The sequence below is a fragment of the Triturus cristatus genome, chromosome 6, assembly GCF_964204655.1.
Source record: "Triturus cristatus chromosome 6, aTriCri1.1, whole genome shotgun sequence".
NCBI classification, from domain to species: Eukaryota; Metazoa; Chordata; class Amphibia; order Caudata; family Salamandridae; genus Triturus; species Triturus cristatus.
Window position 1 is genome coordinate 1,938,761,074 of NC_140589.1, and position 20,286 is coordinate 1,938,781,359.

The following is a 20,286-nucleotide window of genomic DNA, read 5'->3' on the forward strand; positions in this document are numbered from 1 at the left end:
CCTGAGGTGAAAACACTTCAAAGGATAGAGCTGGGGGGACATTTTCAGATTCACCTGAGTAAGTCACGCCAGGAATAAGTGATAAGGCGCACACATATACTGTCTCTGTGACGTAAAAGTGTGGAGCCCTAATGACCTGCTCTACTGTGGCTGCACAGGAGCAATTGTTGGCAGAAAAGCGTTTTATACTGGAGTCCCGCCTCTCAGATCCGAGACATTGATTGACAGGAGGTGTTTGTGTTTTTCTGTGGGGAGGGAGCGGGGAGGGACAGTCAAGATTCTGCCTTTAAGCGAAAGGAGAGCAGCAAACCTTGAAACACGAATGCTGTTTTTCTGGCTCTCAGGTGTGCGGTTACACGTTCGGTTCTTCCCTCCACCTGCCTTTCACTTTCATGAGCGGCCCCACCCGAGCCCGCCTCGCCTCCTGGTCACGTCTCCGGGCCCCTGGCATGCGGAGGGGCTGCAGCTGCTCATGGGCCTCGAAGCTGGTGCCTCCCGAGGCACTGTAGGGTCTGTCGACGTTGGGGTCGTCTTGCTGAGTCTGTGTCAAAAGCCCACAGGTAAGTGTCCTCCTTTTGTTTCGTCGCCTCTGTCCTTCTTTTGTTTCGTCGCCTCTGTCCATCTTGTGTTTCTTCGTCGCCACTGATGTGTCCGAGCAGCGCTTGTAACTCACCTCGTCAGGGGCTTCGGCAGTCAGTCCTCCGAGGCCGGGGCCTTCTCTTTCATTGAGTCTTGGGAGTGAATGTCCCTCAGATGGGACAGGCTTCCTGTCCAGGGCCCCAGTCTGTTTACTGCGGGGACCCAGAGAGGTTTAAGCAGAGCCGGCTTTAGGGCTGGGGCCGATCAGTGCGACAGTCTTTTTCGCCCCCCCACCCCATGACCTCCTTCACCATGAACTCCCTCATTACCACTCCCCAGCAGCGCACCTCATTTCTCCATACTCCCTCTCTGACATACAATTCATTTCTTTTATAGCGCTTAGCATAGTTCACTCACACTCAGTTTTGTGATCTGCATGGTACATGTTCTTTGCAACAGGCACTGTATCCCTCTGCACTCCTTTACGAGCAGTCAACACCGCGACTACACACAATTCCGATCTCTTACCAGCAGTAACACTAATCACCAGAGTTATCTTGACATTTTTACTGTTGCCTGAAACTGCTCCAGGTACAAGGAAGTTCAAGTGGTTTTAAACCCATAAGTTATTTGCAAGCTCAGCACTCTCCACTACCAAAGTCAGCACCAGGTGCAGCTGCACCAGATGCACTGCCCTAAAGCCGGCCCTGGGTTAAAGCACACACTGTACACTCAGTGCACAGCGACTCTCCATGGCCCAGGCCCTCAAACCCGCTCCTGTTTGCATACAAAGGGTATTCACTAACAGTTGTCTCTAGTAGACGTGGGCGAGCCTCTGAAAGCTCGAGCCGGGATCCTGGCTCTGGCTCAGCTTGAGGTCCTCTTGAAACCTCGAGCCGATAACGAGCCAAGCTTTATTGTGGCTTCTGCCTTCCTCCCTCTAAGCGGGATGTGGTGTTGAAGCCAGAGCTGCAGTCTTTGGAACTCTAAAACCAGGTTCAGCTCAACATCATGTGATTCTGGGCAAATCCCTTCATCTCCCTATGCCTTGAACAATGCTTGTGACCTTGTGTAATGTAACAGGTGCTTGGAGGAAGCTGGCTCAGTATATACTATATGTAGGAGGCTGGCTCAGTATATACTATATGTAGGAGGCTGGCTCAGTATATACTATATGTAGGAGACTGGCTCTGCATATACTATATGTAGGAGGCTGGCTCTGCATATACTATATGTAGGAGGCTGGCTCAGAATATACTATATGTAGGAGGCTGGCTCTGCATATACTATATGTAGGAGGCTGGCTCTGCATATACTATATGTAGGAGGCTGGCTCAGAATATACTATATGTAGGAGGCTGGCTCAGTATATACTATATGTAGGAGGCTGGCTCAGTATATACTATATGTAGGAGACTGGCTCTGCATATACTATATGTAGGAGGCTGGCTCTGCATATACTATATGTAGGAGGCTGGCTCAGAATATACTATATGTAGGAGGCTGGCTCAGTATATACTATATGTAGGAGGCGGGCTCAGTATATACTATATGTAGGAGGCTGGCTCAGCATATACTATATGTAGGAGGCTGGCTCTGCATATACTATATGTAGGAGGCTGGCTCAGTATATACTATATGTAGGAGGCTGGCTCTGCATATACTATATGTAGGAGGCTGGCTCAGTATATACTATATGTAGGAGGCTGGCTCTGCATATACTGTACCAAAGTAAGGTATGTTGTGCACAGAGTTCAGGGAGTCCCCAGACGTATAACAGAGGCTAAGTTAGGTAAGCAAACGGGGATGTGTGTCATGTCGATTCTTCACTTTTCTCTTCACCAAGTCATGCAGCCTGCAATGGCAGTGTGTAGGTGCTAAGGCACATGGCGTCTAAGGGTGGCTGCAGCCCTTAGAGACCTTCCCTGGTCACAGTGCCCTTGGTACCCATGGTACCTTTTACAAGGGGCCTACCTGTGGCCAGAGATGTGCCAATTGTGGGTACAAAAGCACAGCATTGGGAAAGAACACAGGCCCTGGGAACCTGATTGGGCACACCAAGTCAAAGTACATCATGTGTCAGTCAAAACGGGGGAGGTAACAATGCAAAAAGGGGCACTTTCCTGCAGTGCTTAAGCAAAGCGCTTCAATACCTTTGGTTCAAGTTCATGCTATATTCTAAAAACTGGACAATAATGCACTAAGAGGTAAAAACAAACAAAACCTTCACAGTAGAAAAGACAAATAGATAGCCATTTACTGGCTGATTGCTACTCAGTTAAGCCAGGAAACCGGGATAAATCACAGCTTCCCTACTTAAATTGTATGAAGGCGTGCCAAAGGCTAGCCTGTCTGTGCCCGTCCACGCCTGGACCGCACCCAGCGTTAGGGGCGAAACGCGCGTCGGCTGATGTTTTTGAAAAAGAAAATAATAAATTGGAAAAGATCTTCAACTACTCTTGCTGTTCAGTGCTGTGGATTCATCTGTGTCTTGTCCCAATACAATAGCGGATGATAGTGATGTGTTTATGCCGTGCTCTGGTGTCATTGTTTTGTCTGCATATGGAAATAACAAGGAATTAGCAGCAAATGTTATTTTGTATCCCCGAACCCTCCCCACCTCTCTCCTCCCTCCCTCTCGCCCCCCTCCTTCGGCCCGCCTCGCCCCGCCCCTTTGGCAGGGGACGGGCCGATCCTGCATATGGAAATAACAAGGAATTAGCAGTGAATGTTATTTTTTTCTGATCAGAAAATAGAGAGTCTATTTACATAAATGGCATTAGTTACGTAAATAGTTACGTTTACATAATGCTTGAATTTGCATATCAGACAGTTCACAAAACACTTTTGAAATGAGCAAATATTGGTGTTAAAGTTTTGAAATACATATCTGGCAATGTAGATTATGTATTTCTGGAAGGAAAATTAGTTTGGAGAGTTTCTTCAGGGGACATTCTAAGTCTCCATGGCCCTATCATATTTCTGGCCCTGTTTGGTATATGCTTCTGCATTGCACAGGGGTTGTTTATTCCATGGGGTGCTATGGTTCTAAATGGATGTTCAATATATCTGATTCCTACTGTACCAGCTTCTATTAGGACAAAGAGGAGACCTGTTTTCCACCTGTGGAATGATGGGTGTTAAACGAGTGTAACATATCCCTGGTGAAGTGTGTGTGTGATTCCTATTGGGGAGTAGGAAGAGCCATTCTGTGCATAGGGGATTATGGGCTGATGGATACATAGGCCACTGTAACCAACGCTTCCTGTCCTCAAAGTGGGAAGAGCTCCTTTTTACATGGTGGATTATAGGTGGTGAAGGGCTGTTTACATTTCCAGGGCATGGGGTTTTTCTTATTTCCTCAGGGATACTTTTCTACACGGGGTGCTGGTTTTAATGGCTGTCACATACACTTGTCTCTGTGTCTTTATGAGTCCTTTACAGATACAGTAATAAGCTATTTTACGTGTCGGGTGCTCTGGGCTTTGAAGGGCCTTTTAATACATTTGCTTCTAATGTTTCCTGGCCACAAGATGAGAATAGCTCATCTTTGCCTGTGGGATTATGGGTGGTACATGGCTGTTACATGTCCCAGGCACGGTGTTAGTCCAAGGAACATGTGATGTTCCGTCCAACATACAAAGGTTTCTGCCTCAGCTGTTCGACTCTACAGCCAGGCCAGTAGCATCTCTGTGTTAGCCAGAAAAATAAAATACAACCCCTGCTTTGAGCACAGTGAGCCCTCCTGCCCTTCATAGGAAGCCCTGTGGGAACTGCTTCCCTGAGGAAAATTGGCAGAAATTCTTAAAAATGATGTATTTTCAGCTTCATTGTAAGGAATGTGAACAAAATGACACATTCACCTGCAATGAGTTGTTTAATTTTTCCTCTTTTCTCTCCATCAGTCTTTCCTATGATCTATTTTTCTTTATTTCCTTCTTTTCCATTCTTCATTCATTTCTTCTTTCCATCATTCTTTCCTTCTGCCCATCCTATTCATTGTGCTTCTTTCTAGCTCTTGTTTTCTGTCCTTCTTTATGCTTCTGTTTAAGTTTTTTTCCCATTTTCCATTTTTACTCCTTTTTCCCATTCTTCTTGGCATTCTCCCATTCTCTGCTGTCCCTTCCTTTCTTCTTACCATCCTCCTGTCCTTCCTTTGCCGTTTCTTTCCATTCTTTTTTCAAATTATCCTTCCATTCATCAAACTTCCTTTCTCTTCTTTCCTTTCCTTTCATCCATTTTTGATTTCCTCTTTCTATTATTTCATTCTACTTTACTTTTCTTTTTATTTATTTATTATTTATTAAAGAGTTTTATATAGCGCTGGCCAGACCCGAGGGTATCGGAGCGCTTTACAACAATCATACTGTGAGAGTCAGACAATAAACACTAGCAAACATATTGGTTCGGAAGTCTCAGTGCGCTATACTGTCCTGTGGTACCTAGTTGTGTGCCGTTTGTCCTGGGTTGCACTTCTTTCAGGGAGGGGAGACGAGCAGGGGTCGGAGGGAGGAGGCGCTGGAAATCTTATCGTCATAGTGTCAGCGGAGGCTATCGGTTCAAGAGGGGATGCTTGAGGAAGAGATCTTCTATGCCTATGTTCTATCCTGCTTCCTTTTACCTTTCCTTTGTTCTTTCCTTATTTGCGTTCCTCTTTTCTTCCTTCGTGCTGGCTCACCGTATTGGACTCCTCCTTATTTTTTCCCCACTTTAAAAACTTCTCTCTGTCACCATTTGAAGCTTCTTTGGCCCACCATCTGAGAGCCGTGCCGCAGTCATTTATTCTTTCAGCATTTATTAGTTTCTCTTTCGGTCTTGAAATGACCTGTGAGACAGAGTTGAAAATTGTGAAGGGCCATAAACAACTCAATCTGCCCCCCTCCTGCTGAAGCTGGTATAGCGGGTGCTTGACCACGCCCTTGTCTGTCATTGAACTTTCCTCCATCTTGAGAGATCCTCGGAAGGATCTAACTCTACTGATGCCCCTTCCTGACTCAAAGGTGGTTTGCAGCGACAGATCTGCATTTCACACTGGATTTTATTATGTTTCATCTTGAGCCTTGTATATTCCCCATTGCCTTAGGTGCTTTGCAGATATCTCTGCCTCACTAGCAGTCCCAGTTGTAGTAAACCTGCTGTTTCTTGACTGCTGTAGAAGGGTCTGTGCTACTTGTGACTGTCCTGGTAAAGGGCCACCAGCTGCACTTGTCACATCTCACACTGACAACGAGTCAAAGGATCCCAGGTACATTGTGATAGGCCGGTGCCCTCGTGCTAGAGTCGTAGCTGACATTTGTACCTTTATCATTGGCTGTACGACAGCGGACAAGGCACCTCGATCACACTGACAACGAGTCAAAGGATCCCAGGTACATTGTGATAGGCCGGTGCCCTCGTGCTAGAGGTGACATTAGTACCTTTATCATTGTTTGTTTGTGCGACTGTGGACAAGGCACGTCTATCACATTGATCTACCACAGGATAAGGGTAGTCCAAGGTCTTTAGTAGAGGATGTAGGGCCAGGCATTTGCCAATGGATCAGATACAATGCCAAAGATTGCATGGATGGACATTGCACTATGACATTGCTCACACATTGTAGATTCTGTTTGGTGGGGCCACAGGGCAGGCAGGGTTTACAGGGCCACAACCGTGGGGGCTATAGTCCTCTGCTGTCCCAGAGTCTGTCCTACTATGGCTCTACAAGACTGGAACATGTTCTACACATTCAGCCTTTGACTCTCAGTTGTAGGAATGGTGAACGGGTACAAGTTTCTTGAGAGGTAAGACCTAAACAAACACACAACAGTGCAATAATATGAATGCCCAACCATGTGCTTCTCTTTCAGTAAATACAAATACTTTACACTACTAGACGCAATACTACACAAGCTACAAAAAATATCAGGTACCCGATATGTGGGTATGAGGCTAATACAGCTAGGATTACCGACGCCTCTCACTGTAGCTCGCTCCATTTATTATATATTATCTTTGTATATATTAGTGTTTCAGCCTCTGACCTGTTCTCTTGGTTGTTCAAACATAATATTGTTTCAAAGTTATTGTGGGGCACAAACACTGTGTCCAAAATATTGTGATGTCAATAATATTGTGAGATAGAATATTACCGGTAAGAATATCATTTTTTAAAATTTTTATTATCATTGTTACAACTTTTGTTCCGTTTAATATCATTGCAAGTATATCATTATCATTGTTTTCTGAATATAAAGTTTATGTTTTCATTGTTTAAATATCGTTTGGAATTTTTGACTGGATGTCAAATTTTGTAACACAATTAATGAGAGGGATCTATGACTTGTTGGGGAAATAAGGTGAGGGGTATGGCATTTTTTTGCTGTTTTTATTTTTTGAATTTTAGTGTGAAATTAATGGAATGTTTTTATCATAGTTTAAAAAACATTAAATTCACTTGTTGACATTTTTATGAAACTACTTCTATTATTTTCATACAATGTTAAAAATATAGTTACAGTGTTTAAATTATGGAGTTAAGGTTTTATTTTTTAATTTTTTTAGGTGTTCTGGTTTTATTTTATTAGAGTAAATAATTTTTTGTTTTCTTACCTTTTTTGTTGTATGTAATGTTATATATTTAACACAATTCAGATCATTTCAACATTGTAATTTGCCAATAATATGTGATATTTTGTTTATAAAGAATGTTAATCTTACACATTTAAGTTTTCGTTTTTACATTATAAATTGCCACCTTTCTTTTGGTGAATTGAGGTTTTGGCTTGGCTTCCAGACCACGTTGTTTGTCTTTAGAAGGCAACCGTTCCTCCTTTTGTTCTGACTTCCCGTTCTTTTCTGATGTCTTCCCAGAAATCTGAAAGAGCGAGATGAACGTGTTTCAGTATCCTGATACCTATCAGGTTTTTAAAAATTGTCTCTATTTCTAAGATTATACCTTTTGTCAGGGTTCTCCTTTTGAGGAGATCTCGCACTGGAATTGTTTCTATTTCCTGTAGAATTATCTTTCTTGTTCTCCCATTTCCTTTTTGAGGAAGTGAAAGTTTTATTCTGTGTGTCCTTTTCAGGACCATTTGCTAATTGTGGTTTTAGGGCCTTTTTCCCTAAGCTGACTCTACCCATTTCCGCGTAAGATTCTTCTATTATTCTGGGTAGCTCTGCTTGTCTATCTGTTATATCCAATTCTCGCAGTCTTTGGCGTATTGCCACTGCTGCTGCTTCCCCCTTAATGTTTGAGAGTATTATTGTTGATACTTGTTTAAAGTTATTTAGTAGTTTCATTCCTAAGTCCCGGCAGGTTCTGTCCCGTACTCATTTTGTATTTGTTTTAATACCTCAGGTATTACTGCTAAGGATGGTACACCATGTGTGTTTGTATAGATTGCAGCAAAGACTGAACCCCATGTGTTACATTCTTCCAGTTGAGGAGGGATCCCTAGTGGTAGACTGATTGTCAGGATTCTGTGCTTTTCATGAGCAGTTATATCAGGAAAAACAGCTTCAATCTGTGTTATCTTTTGCGCTATCCAAAAAGGAATTTGTTCCTGTTTAGCAGGAATCTTTCCCGTTACAGCATACAGAGTTTGTGGAGTTATTTTCAGTTTGGTCTCCTGTTGAGGAGCTCCAGTTGGTGCTGATGTAGAAGTTTGGGCTGTTTGAGATCTCATGACATATAATGTTACTTGTCTGTATAATGTTATTACATTTTCAAGCTGATTTTTAACTTCAGCGTCTGTCATTGTGTCAATGTCAGGATGTGGAGTATATCCGGCTAAAATCGGCCATGTCGCTCCTCTTAGAAGACCTAGTCTTGATTGATTTGTATTTTGTGTGATTTAGGGCGCATTGAACCAGAGTGTGTTTTCTTGGTAACTTAGAGGGATTTCTATACCCTCGAATGGGACATAGCTCTCTGGTGGTTCATCTTCTTCATAGAAGTGAAATATATTGTCTGTTGTGTCTATTTATGGGAATTTAACCTATGAAGAGTATACTTCTGTCTGATATGCCTCGTGTGTCTCAATGACAAAGACTGCTCTGCCACCTTGTGTAGGCAAACCATGTTTTAAAAGTTTGGCTGTGAGTGCTCTCCTGACCGTGTAAGTTATTAGTATTGAGGCAGGGTCACTTTCATCCATTATTGGAGGAGTAGCTGCGGGTGTAGTAGCTAATGCTGGTGGTGTATTGTTTTGAGAGTCTATGTCTGATCCTCTGTCTGTAGTACTTTCTTCTCCAGACATAAAAACAAAAGGTTTCAGAAGGGCAAAAGGTGATTATGCACAATTTGGAACTATGTTGTTTCCTCTCAAACTTGATTATAACCTACAACCAATACATAGGATTTTTCCTACTCAGTTGCGGCGGAAACTATCTCTTAGTCATTCCAGACATCTTGGAATATATGAGTTAGAGTTTCTGAGAAAAGCACTGAATACTTATAAGCAAGTGTTTAACCCCTTCAGTGCCCGCCCCTTTCCCCGCCCTGTGCCGGCCGTTGTATTAGCGGGCGGGGTCTATGACGAGCTGGACTCGTCATGGGCACAGCGCCACCGCGGCCCATGACGAGTCCAGCTCGTCATGGGCACTGAAGGGGTTAAGTAAGTGCCTTACCAAACGTTGGCTACGCTGGTGATTATATACCAGTCAAATATTGGTGGTATAAACCAACTAAACGTTGGGCGCCATGTCGTGTAGTTCCTGTATCCCTATATAGGTTCTGCGCATTAGGATCTCCTAGGCTATAGTATATGGAGGGAGACTGGGTCTGTCGGCCACTATCGCCTAAGCGAACCTTGTCGTAGCGTGTATTTACCTTACTAGCTCAGAGGCCACACTAGAAACTTCTCGGTAATGAGAAGGGAATAGTTTCTGGCAACCATTCAACATGAAAAACCCTGATCCCTCAGAATCGTGGAAAAACAAGAGATAACTAAGTTCAATCCTGCATGCTTTATATTCTCAGAGGTACACAAAATAACAGACGGGCGCTTCAATAAGTATTTATTGAACAGTCTTGAATTTAGTGTACACGATGTGAGCTGTTGCAATCTTTAGACAGTATGCACAATAAATAATGCATATGAGATTGAGCAAATATAAATAATATTGCTCTAACATTGTTCAAGGTTCAATAGTACATTGTACCGTCTCACCTCCATGCAGAACAGACTGTACCGGCTCACCTCCATGCAGAAGAGAATGAACCAGCTCACCTCCATGCAGAAGAGACTGAACAGGCTCACCTCCATGCAGAAGAGACTGAAAAGGCTCACCTCCATGCAGAAGAGAATGAACCGGCTCACCTCCATGCAGAAGAGACTGAACCGGCTCACCTCCATGCAGAGGAGACTGAACCGGCTCACCTCCATGCAGAGGAGACTGAACCGGCTCACCTCCATGCAGAACAGACTATACCGGCTCACCTCCATGCAGAATAGACTGTACCGGCTCACCTCCATGCAGAAGAGACTAAACCGGCTCACCTCCATGCAGAAGAGACTGTACCGGCTCACTTCCATGCAGAACAGACTATACCGGCTCACCTCCATGCAGAATAGACTGTACCGGCTCACCTCCATGCAGAAGAGACTAAACCGGCTCACCTCCATGCAGAAGAGACTGTACCGGCTCACTTCCATGCAGAAGAGACTGAACCGGCTCACCTCCATGCAGAACAAACTGTACCGGCTCACCTCCATGCACAAGAGACTTAACCGGCTCACCTCCATGCATCATAGACTTTACCGGCTCACCTCCATGCAGAATAGACTGAACCGGCTCACCTCCATGCAGAAGAGAATGAACTGGCTCACCTCCATGCAGAAGAGACTGAACCGGCTCACCTCCATGAAGAGGAGACTGAACTGGCCCACCTCCATGCAGAAGAGACTGAAGCGGCTCACCTCCATGCAGAAGAGACTGAACCAGCTCACCTCCATGCAGAACAGACTGTACCAGCTCACCTCCATGCAGAAGAGACTGAACCGGCTCACCTCCATGCATCATAGACTTTACCGGCTCACCTCCATACAGAAGAGACTGAACCGGCTCACCTCCATGCAGAAGAGAATGAACCGGCTCACCTCCATGCAAAAGAGACTGAACCGGCTCACCTCCATGAAAAGGAGACTGAACCGGCTCGCCTCCATGCAGAAGAGACTGAAGCGGCTCACCTCCATGCAGAGGAGACTGAACCGGCTCACCTCCATGCAGAAGAGAATGAACTGGCTCACCTCCATGCAAAAGAGACTGAACCGGCTCACCTCCATGAAGAGGAGACTGAACCGGCTCGCTTCCATGCAGAAGAGACTGAAGCGACTCACCTCCATGCAGAAGAGACTGAACCGGCTCACCTCCATGCAGAAGAGACTGAACCGGCTCACCTCCATGCAGAGGAGACTGAACCGGCTCACCTCCATGCAGAAGAGACTGAACCGGCTCACCTCCATGCAGAACAGACTGTACCGGCTCACCTCCATGCAGAAGAGACTTAACCGGCTCACCTCCATGCATCATAGACTTTACCGGCTCACCTCCATGCAGAAGAGACTGAACCGGCTCACCTCCATGCAGAAGAGAATGAACCGGCTCACTTCCATGCAGAAGAGACCGAACCGGCTCACCTCCATGAAGAGGAGACTGAACTGGCTCACCTCCATGCAGAAGAGACTGAAGCGGCTCACCTCCATGCAGAAGAGACTAAACCGGTTCACCTCCCTGCAGAACAGATTGTACCGGCTCACCTTCATGCAGAAGAGACTGAACCGGCTCACCTCCATGCATCATAGACTTTACCGGCTCACCTCCATACAGAAGAGACTGAACCGGCTCACCTCCATGCAGAAGAGAATGAACCGGCTCACCTCCATGCAGAAGAGACTGAACCTGCTCACCTCCATGCAGAAGAGACTGAACCGGCTCACCTCCATGCAGAGGAGACTGAACCGGCTCACCTCCATGCAGAGGAGACTGAACCGGCTCACCTCCATGCAGAGGAGACTGAACCGGCTCACCTCCATGCAGAACAGACTATACCGGCTCACCTCCATGCAGAATAGACTGTACCAGCTCACTTCCATGCAGAAGAGACTGAACCGGCTCACCTCCATGAAGAGGAGACTGAACCGACTCGCCTCCATGCAGAAGAGACTGAACTGGCTCACCTCCAAGCAGAACAGACTTAACCGGCTCACCTCCATGCAGAAAAGACTGTACCGGCTCACCTCCATGCAGAACAGACTGTACAGGCTCACCTCCATGCAGAAGAGACTGAACCGGCTTAGCTCCATGTGCAGAGGAGACTGAAACGGATCACGTCCATGCAGAGGAGACTGAACCGGCTCACCTCCATGCAGAAAAGAGTGAACCGGCTCACCTCCATGCAGAAGAGACTGAACCCGCTCACCTCCATGCAGAAGAGACTGAACTGACTCACCTCCATGCAGAATAGACTGAACCGGCTCACCTCCATGCAGAATAGACTGAACCGGCTCACCTCCATGCAGAAGAGAATGAACTGGCTCACCTCCATGCAGAAGAGACTGAACCGGCTCACCTCCATGAAGAGGAGACTGAACTGGCCCACCTCCATGCAGAAGAGACTGAAGCGGCTCACCTCCATGCAGAAGAGACTGAACCAGCTCACCTCCATGCAGAACAGACTGTACCAGCTCACCTCCATGCAGAAGAGACTGAACCGGCTCACCTCCATGCATCATAGACTTTACCGGCTCACCTCCATACAGAAGAGACTGAACCAGCTCACCTCCATGCAGAAGAGAATGAACCGGCTCACCTCCATGCAAAAGAGACTGAACCGGCTCACCTCCATGAAAAGGAGACTGAACCGGCTCGCCTCCATGCAGAAGAGACTGAAGCGGCTCACCTCCATGCAGAAGAGACTGAACCGGCTCACCTCCATGCAGAGAAGACTGAACCGGCTCACCTCCATGCAGAAGAGAATGAACTGGGTCACCTCCATGCAAAAGAGACTGAACCGGCTCACCTCCATGAAGAGGAGACTGAACCGGCTCGCTTCCATGCAGAAGAGACTGAAGCGACTCACCTCCATGCAGAAGAGACTGAACCGGCTCACCTCCATGCAGAAGAGACTGAACCGGCTCACCTCCATGCAGAGGAGACTGAACCGGCTCACCTCCATGCAGAGGAGACTGAACTGGGTCACCTCCATGCAGAACAGACTATACCGGCTCACCTCCATGCAGAATAGACTGTACCGGCTTACCTCCATGCAGAAGAGACTAAACCGGCTCACCTCCATGCAGAAGAGACTGTACCGGCTCACGTCCATGCAGAAGAGACTGAACCGGCTCACCTCCATGCAGAACAGACTGTACCGGCTCACCTCCATGCAGAAGAGACTTAACCGGCTCACCTCCATGCATCATAGACTTTACCGGCTCACCTCCATGCAGAATAGACTGAACCGGCTCACCTCCATGCAGAAGAGAATGAACTGGCTCACCTCCATGCAGAAGAGACTGAACCGGCTCACCTCCATGAAGAGGAGACTGAACTGGCCCACCTCCATGCAGAAGAGACTGAAGCGGCTCACCTCCATGCAGAAGAGACTGAACCAGCTCACCTCCATGCAGAACAGACTGTACCAGCTCACCTCCATGCAGAAGAGACTGAACCGGCTCACCTCCATGCATCATAGACTTTACCGGCTCACCTCCATACAGAAGAGACTGAACCGGCTCACCTCCATGCAGAAGAGAATGAACCGGCTCACCTCCATGCAAAAGAGACTGAACCGGCTCACCTCCATGAAAAGGAGACTGAACCGGCTCGCCTCCATGCAGAAGAGACTGAAGCGGCTCACCTCCATGCAGAGGAGACTGAACCGGCTCACCTCCATGCAGAAGAGAATGAACTGGCTCACCTCCATGCAAAAGAGACTGAACCGGCTCACCTCCATGAAGAGGAGACTGAACCGGCTCGCTTCCATGCAGAAGAGACTGAAGCGACTCACCTCCATGCAGAAGAGACTGAACCGGCTCACCTCCATGCAGAAGAGACTGAACCGGCTCACCTCCATGCAGAGGAGACTGAACCGGCTCACCTCCATGCAGAAGAGACTGAACCGGCTCACCTCCATGCAGAACAGACTGTACTGGCTCACCTCCATGCAGAAGAGACTTAACCGGCTCACCTCCATGCATCATAGACTTTACCGGCTCACCTCCATGCAGAAGAGACTGAACCGGCTCACCTCCATGCAGAAGAGAATGAACCGGCTCACTTCCATGCAGAAGAGACCGAACCGGCTCACCTCCATGAAGAGGAGACTGAACTGGCTCACCTCCATGCAGAAGAGACTGAAGCGGCTCACCTCCATGCAGAAGAGACTAAACCGGTTCACCTCCCTGCAGAACAGATTGTACCGGCTCACCTTCATGCAGAAGAGACTGAACCGGCTCACCTCCATGCATCATAGACTTTACCGGCTCACCTCCATACAGAAGAGACTGAACCGGCTCACCTCCATGCAGAAGAGAATGAACCGGCTCACCTCCATGCAGAAGAGACTGAACCTGCTCACCTCCATGCAGAAGAGACTGAACCGGCTCACCTCCATGCAGAGGAGACTGAACCGGCTCACCTCCATGCAAAGGAGACTGAACCGGCTCACCTCCATGCAGAGGAGACTGAACCGGCTCACCTCCATGCAGAACAGACTATACCGGCTCACCTCCATGCAGAATAGACTGTACCAGCTCACCTCCATGCAGAAGAGACTAAACCGGCTCACCTCCATGCAGAAGAGACTGTACCGGCTCACTTCCATGCAGAAGAGACTGAACCGGCTCACCTCCATGAAGAGGAGACTGAACCGACTCGCCTCCATGCAGAAGAGACTGAACTGGCTCACCTCCAAGCAGAACAGACTTAACCGGCTCACCTCCATGCAGAAAAGACTGTACCGGCTCACCTCCATGCAGAACAGACTGTACAGGCTCACCTCCATGCAGAAGAGACTGAACCGGCTTAGCTCCATGTGCAGAGGAGACTGAAACGGATCACGTCCATGCAGAGGAGACTGAACCGGCTCACCTCCATGCAGAAAAGAGTGAACCGGCTCACCTCCATGCAGAAGAGACTGAACCCGCTCACCTCCATGCAGAAGAGACTGAACTGGCTCACCTCCATGCAGAATAGACTGAACCGGCTCACCTCCATGCAGAATAGACTGAACCGGCTCACCTCCATGCAGAAGAGAATGAACTGGCTCACCTCCATGCAGAAGAGACTGAACCGGCTCACCTCCATGAAGAGGAGACTGAACTGGCCCACCTCCATGCAGAAGAGACTGAAGCGGCTCACCTCCATGCAGAAGAGACTGAACCAGCTCACCTCCATGCAGAACAGACTGTACCAGCTCACCTCCATGCAGAAGAGACTGAACCGGCTCACCTCCATGCATCATAGACTTTACCGGCTCACCTCCATACAGAAGAGACTGAACCAGCTCACCTCCATGCAGAAGAGAATGAACCGGCTCACCTCCATGCAAAAGAGACTGAACCGGCTCACCTCCATGAAAAGGAGACTGAACCGGCTCGCCTCCATGCAGAAGAGACTGAAGCGGCTCACCTCCATGCAGAAGAGACTGAACCGGCTCACCTCCATGCAGAGAAGACTGAACCGGCTCACCTCCATGCAGAAGAGAATGAACTGGCTCACTTCCATGCAAAAGAGACTGAACCGGCTCACCTCCATGAAGAGGAGACTGAACCGGCTCGCTTCCATGCAGAAGAGACTGAAGCGACTCACCTCCATGCAGAAGAGACTGAACCGGCTCACCTCCATGCAGAAGAGACTGAACCGGCTCACCTCCATGCAGAGGAGACTGAACCGGCTCACCTCCATGCAGAGGAGACTGAACTGGGTCACCTCCATGCAGAACAGACTATACCGGCTCACCTCCATGCAGAATAGACTGTACCGGCTTACCTCCATGCAGAAGAGACTAAACCGGCTCACCTCCATGCAGAAGAGACTGTACCGGCTCACGTCCTTGCAGAAGAGACTGAACCGGCTCACCTCCATGCAGAACAGACTGTACCGGCTCACCTCCATGCAGAAGAGACTTAACCGGCTCACCTCCATGCATCATAGACTTTACCGGCTCACCTCCATGCAGAAGAGACTGAACCGGCTCACCTCCATGCAGAAGAGAATGAACCGGCTCACTTCCATGCAGAAGAGACCGAACCGGCTCACCTCCATGAAGAGGAGACTGAACTGGCTCACCTCCATGCAGAAGAGACTGAAGCGGCTCACCTCCATGCAGAAGAGACTAAACCGGTTCACCTCCCTGCAGAACAGACTGTACCGGCTCACCTTCATGCAGAAGAGACTGAACCGGCTCACCTCCATGCATCATAGACTTTACCGGCTCACCTCCATGCATCATAGACTTTACCGGCTCACCTCCATACAGAAGAGACTGAACCGGCTCACCTCCATGCAGAAGAGAATGAACCGGCTCACCTCCATGCAGAAGAGACTGAACCTGCTCACCTCCATGCAGAAGAGACTGAACCGGCTCACCTCCATGCAGAGGAGACTGAACCGGCTCACCTCCATGCAGAGGAGACTGAACCGGCTCACCTCCATGCAGAGGAGACTGAACCGGCTCACCTCCATGCAGAGGAGACTGAACCGGCTCACCTCCATGCAGAACAGACTATACCGGCTCACCTCCATGCAGAATAGACTGTACCAGCTCACCTCCATGCAGAAGAGACTAAACCGGCTCACCTCCATGCAGAAGAGACTGTACCGGCTCACTTCCATGCAGAAGAGACTGAACCGGCTCACCTCCATGAAGAGGAGACTGAACCGACTCGCCTCCATGCAGAAGAGACTGAACTGGCTCACCTCCAAGCAGAACAGACTTAACCGGCTCACCTCCATGCAGAAAAGACTGTACCGGCTCACCTCCATGCAGAACAGACTGTACAGGCTCACCTCCATGCAGAAGAGACTGAACCGGCTTAGCTCCATGTGCAGAGGAGACTGAAACGGATCACGTCCATGCAGAGGAGATTGAACCGGCTCACCTCCATGCAGAAAAGAGTGAACCGGCTCACCTCCATGCAGAAGAGACTGAACCCGCTCACCTCCATGCAGAAGAGACTGAACTGACTCACCTCCATGCAGAATAGACTGAACCGGCTCACCTCCATGCAAAAGAGACTGAACCGGCTCACCTTCATGCAGAAGAGACTGACCTGGGTCACCACCATCCAGAAGAGACTGAACTGACTCACCACCCGACAGAAGAGACTGAACCGGCTCACCTCCATTCAGAAGGGACTGAACCGGCTCACCTCTATGCAGAAGAGAGTGAACCGGCTCACCGCCATGCAGAAGAGACTGAACCGGCTCACCGCCATGCAGAACAGACTGAACCGGCTCACCTCCATGCAGAGGAGACTGAACCTGCTTGCCTCCATGCAGAAGGGACTGAACCAGCTCACCTCCATGCAGAAGAGACTGAACCAGCTCACCTCCATGCAGAAGAGAATGAACCAGCTCACCTCCATGCAGAAGAGACTTAACTGACTCACCACCATGCAGAAGAGACTGAACCGGCTCACCTCCATGCAGAGGAGACTGAACCTGCTTGCCTCCATGCAGAATGGACTGAACTGGCTCACCTCCATGCAGAAGAGACTGAACCGGCTCACCTCCATGCAGAAGAGAATGAACCAGCTCACCTCCATGCAGAAGAGACTGAACCGACTCACCTCCATGCAGAAGAGACTAAACTGGCTCACCTCCATGCAGAATAGACTGAAACGGCTCACCTTCATGCAGAAGAGACTGACCCGGGTCACCACCATCCAGAAGAGACTGAACTGACTCACCACCCTGCAGAAGAGACTGAACCGGCTCCCCTCCATTCAGAAGGGACTGAACCGGCTCACCTCCATGCAGAAGAGAGTGAACCGGCTCACCGCCATGCAGAAGAGACTGAACCGGCTCACCTCCATGCAGAACAGACTGAACCGGCTCACCTCCATGCAGAGGAGACTGAACCTGCTTGCCTCCATGCAGAAGGGACTGAACCAGCTCACCCCCATGCAGAAGAGACTGAACCAGCTCACCTCCATGCAGAAGAGAATGAACCAGCTCACCTCCATGGAGAGGAGACTGAAAGTGCTTGCCTCGATGCAGAATGGACTGAACTGGCTCACCTCTATGCAGAAGAGACTGAACCGGCTCACCTTCATGCAGAATAGAATGAACCAGCTTACCTCCATGCAGAAGAGACTGAACCGACTCACCTCCATGCAGAAGAGACTGAACTGGCTAACCTCCATGCAGAATAGACTGAAACGGCTCACCTCCATGCAGAAGAGAATGAACCAGCTCACCTACATGCAGAAGAGACTGAACTGACTCACCTCCATCCAGAAGAGAATGAACAGGCTCACCTCCATGAAGAAGAGACTGAACCGGCTCACCTCCATGCAGCATAGACTGAACCGGCTCACCTCCATGCAGAAGAGACTGAACCGGCTCACCTCCATGCAGAAGAGACTGAACCGGCTCACCTCCATGCAGAAGAGACTGAACCTGCTCACCTCCATGCAGAAGAGACTGAACCGGCTCACCTCCATGCAGAGGAGACTGAACCGGCTCACCTCCATGCAGAGGAGACTGAACCGGCTCACCTCCATGCAGAGGAGACTGAACCGGCTCACCTCCATGCAGAACAGACTATACCGGCTCACCTCCATGCAGAATAGACTGTACCGGCTCACCTCCATGCAGAAGAGACTAAACCGGCTAACCTCCATGCAGAAGAGACTGTACCGGCTCACTTCCATGCAGAAGAGACTGAACCGGCTCACCTCCATGCAGAACAGACTGTACCGGCTCACCTCCATGCAGAAGAGACGTAACCGGCTCACCTCCATGCATCATAGACTTTACCGGCTCACCTCCATGCAGAAGAGACTGATCCGGCTCACCTCCATGCAGAAGAGAATGAACCGGCTCACCTCCATGCAGAAGAGACTGAACCGGCTCACCTCCATGAACTGGCTCACCTTCATGCAGATGAGACTGAACCGGCTCACCTCCATGCAGAAGAGACTGAACCGGCTCACCTCCATGCAGAGGAGACTGAACCGGCTCACCTCCATGCAGAGGAGACTGAACCGGCTCACCTCCATGCAGAACAGACTATACCGGCTCACCTCCATGCAGAATAGACTGTACCTGCTCACCTCCATGCAGAAGAGACTAAACCGGCTCACCACCATGCAGAAGAGACTGTACCGGCTCACTTCCATGCAGAAGAGACTGAACCGGCTCACCTCCATGCAAAAGAGACTGAACCGGCTCACCTCCATAAAGAGGAGACTGAACCGGCTTGCCTCCATGCAGAAGAGACTGAAACGACTCACCTCCATGCAGAAGAGACTGAACCGGCTCACCTCCATGCAGAAGAGACTGAACCGGCTCACCTCAATGCAGAGGAGACTGAACCGGCTCACCTCCATGCAGAGGAGACTGAACTGGGTCACCTCCATGCAGAATAGACTATACCGGCTCACCTCCATGCAGAATAGACTGTACCGGCTTACCTCCATGCAGAAGAGACTAAACCGGCTCACCTCCATGCAGAAGAGACTGTACCGGCTCACTTCCATGCAGAAGAGACTGAACCGGCTCACCTCCATGCAGAACAGACTGTACCGGCTCACCTCCATGCAGAAGAGACTTAACCGGCTCACCTCCATGCATCATAGACTTTACCGGCTCACCTCCATGCAGAAGAGACTGAACCGGCTCACCTCCATGCAGAAGAGAATGAACCGGCTCACTTCCATGCAGAAGAGACTGAACCGGCTCACCTCCATGAAGAGGAGACTGAACTGGCTCACCTCCATGCAGAAGAGACTGAAGCGGCTCACCTCCATGCAGAAGAGACTAAACCGGCTCACCTCCCTGCAGAACAGACTGTACCCGCTCACCTCCATGCAGAAGAGACTGAACCGGCTCACCTCCATGCATCATAGACTTTACCGGCTCACCTCCATACAGAAGAAACTGAACCGGCTCACCTCCATGCAGAAGAGAATGAACGGCTCACCTCAATGCAAAAGAGACTGAACCGGCTCACCTCCATGAAGAGAAGACTGAACCGGCTCGCCTCCATGCAGAAGAGACTGAAGCGGCTCACCTCCATGCAGAAGAGACTGAACCGGCTCACCTCCATGCAGAACAGACTGTACCGGCTCACCTCCATGCAGAAGAGACTGAACCGGCTCACCTCCATGCATCATAGACTTTACCGGCTCACCTCCATGCAGAAGAGACTGAACCGGCTCACCTCCATGCAGAAGAGAATGAACCGGCTCACCTCTATGCAGAAGAGACTGTACCGGCTCACCTCCATGAAGAGGAGACTGAACCGACTCGCCTCCATGCAGAAGAGACTGAACCGGCTCACCTCCAAGCAGAACAGACTTAACCGGCTCACCTCCATGCAGAAAAGACTGTACCGGCTCACCTCCATGCAGAACAGACTGTACAGGCTCACCTCCATGCAGAAGAGACTGAACCGGCTTAGCTCCATGTGCAGAGGAGACTGAAACGGATCACGTCCATGCAGAGGAGACTGAACCGGCTCACCTCCATGCAGAAAAGAGTGAACCGGCTCAC

General features: G+C 49.1%; 1 protein-coding gene across 4 annotated transcripts in view; it reads left to right on the forward strand.

Annotated features, from left to right (window-relative positions):
* The first annotated feature begins 270 nt into the window (after window positions 1-270).
* Window positions 271-20,286, forward strand: part of LOC146822541 (NACHT, LRR and PYD domains-containing protein 12-like) — an 867,568-nt gene continuing 847,552 nt past the window's right edge. The window contains exon 1 of one of the 4 annotated variants that reach the window (XR_014963327.1): window positions 271-560. The gene's annotated coding sequence lies outside the window, so the exon portion shown is untranslated. The remainder of the gene's footprint in view (window positions 561-20,286) is intronic. The other 3 variants (XM_085613662.1, XR_014963329.1, XR_014963328.1) reach the window with 3 other exon arrangements.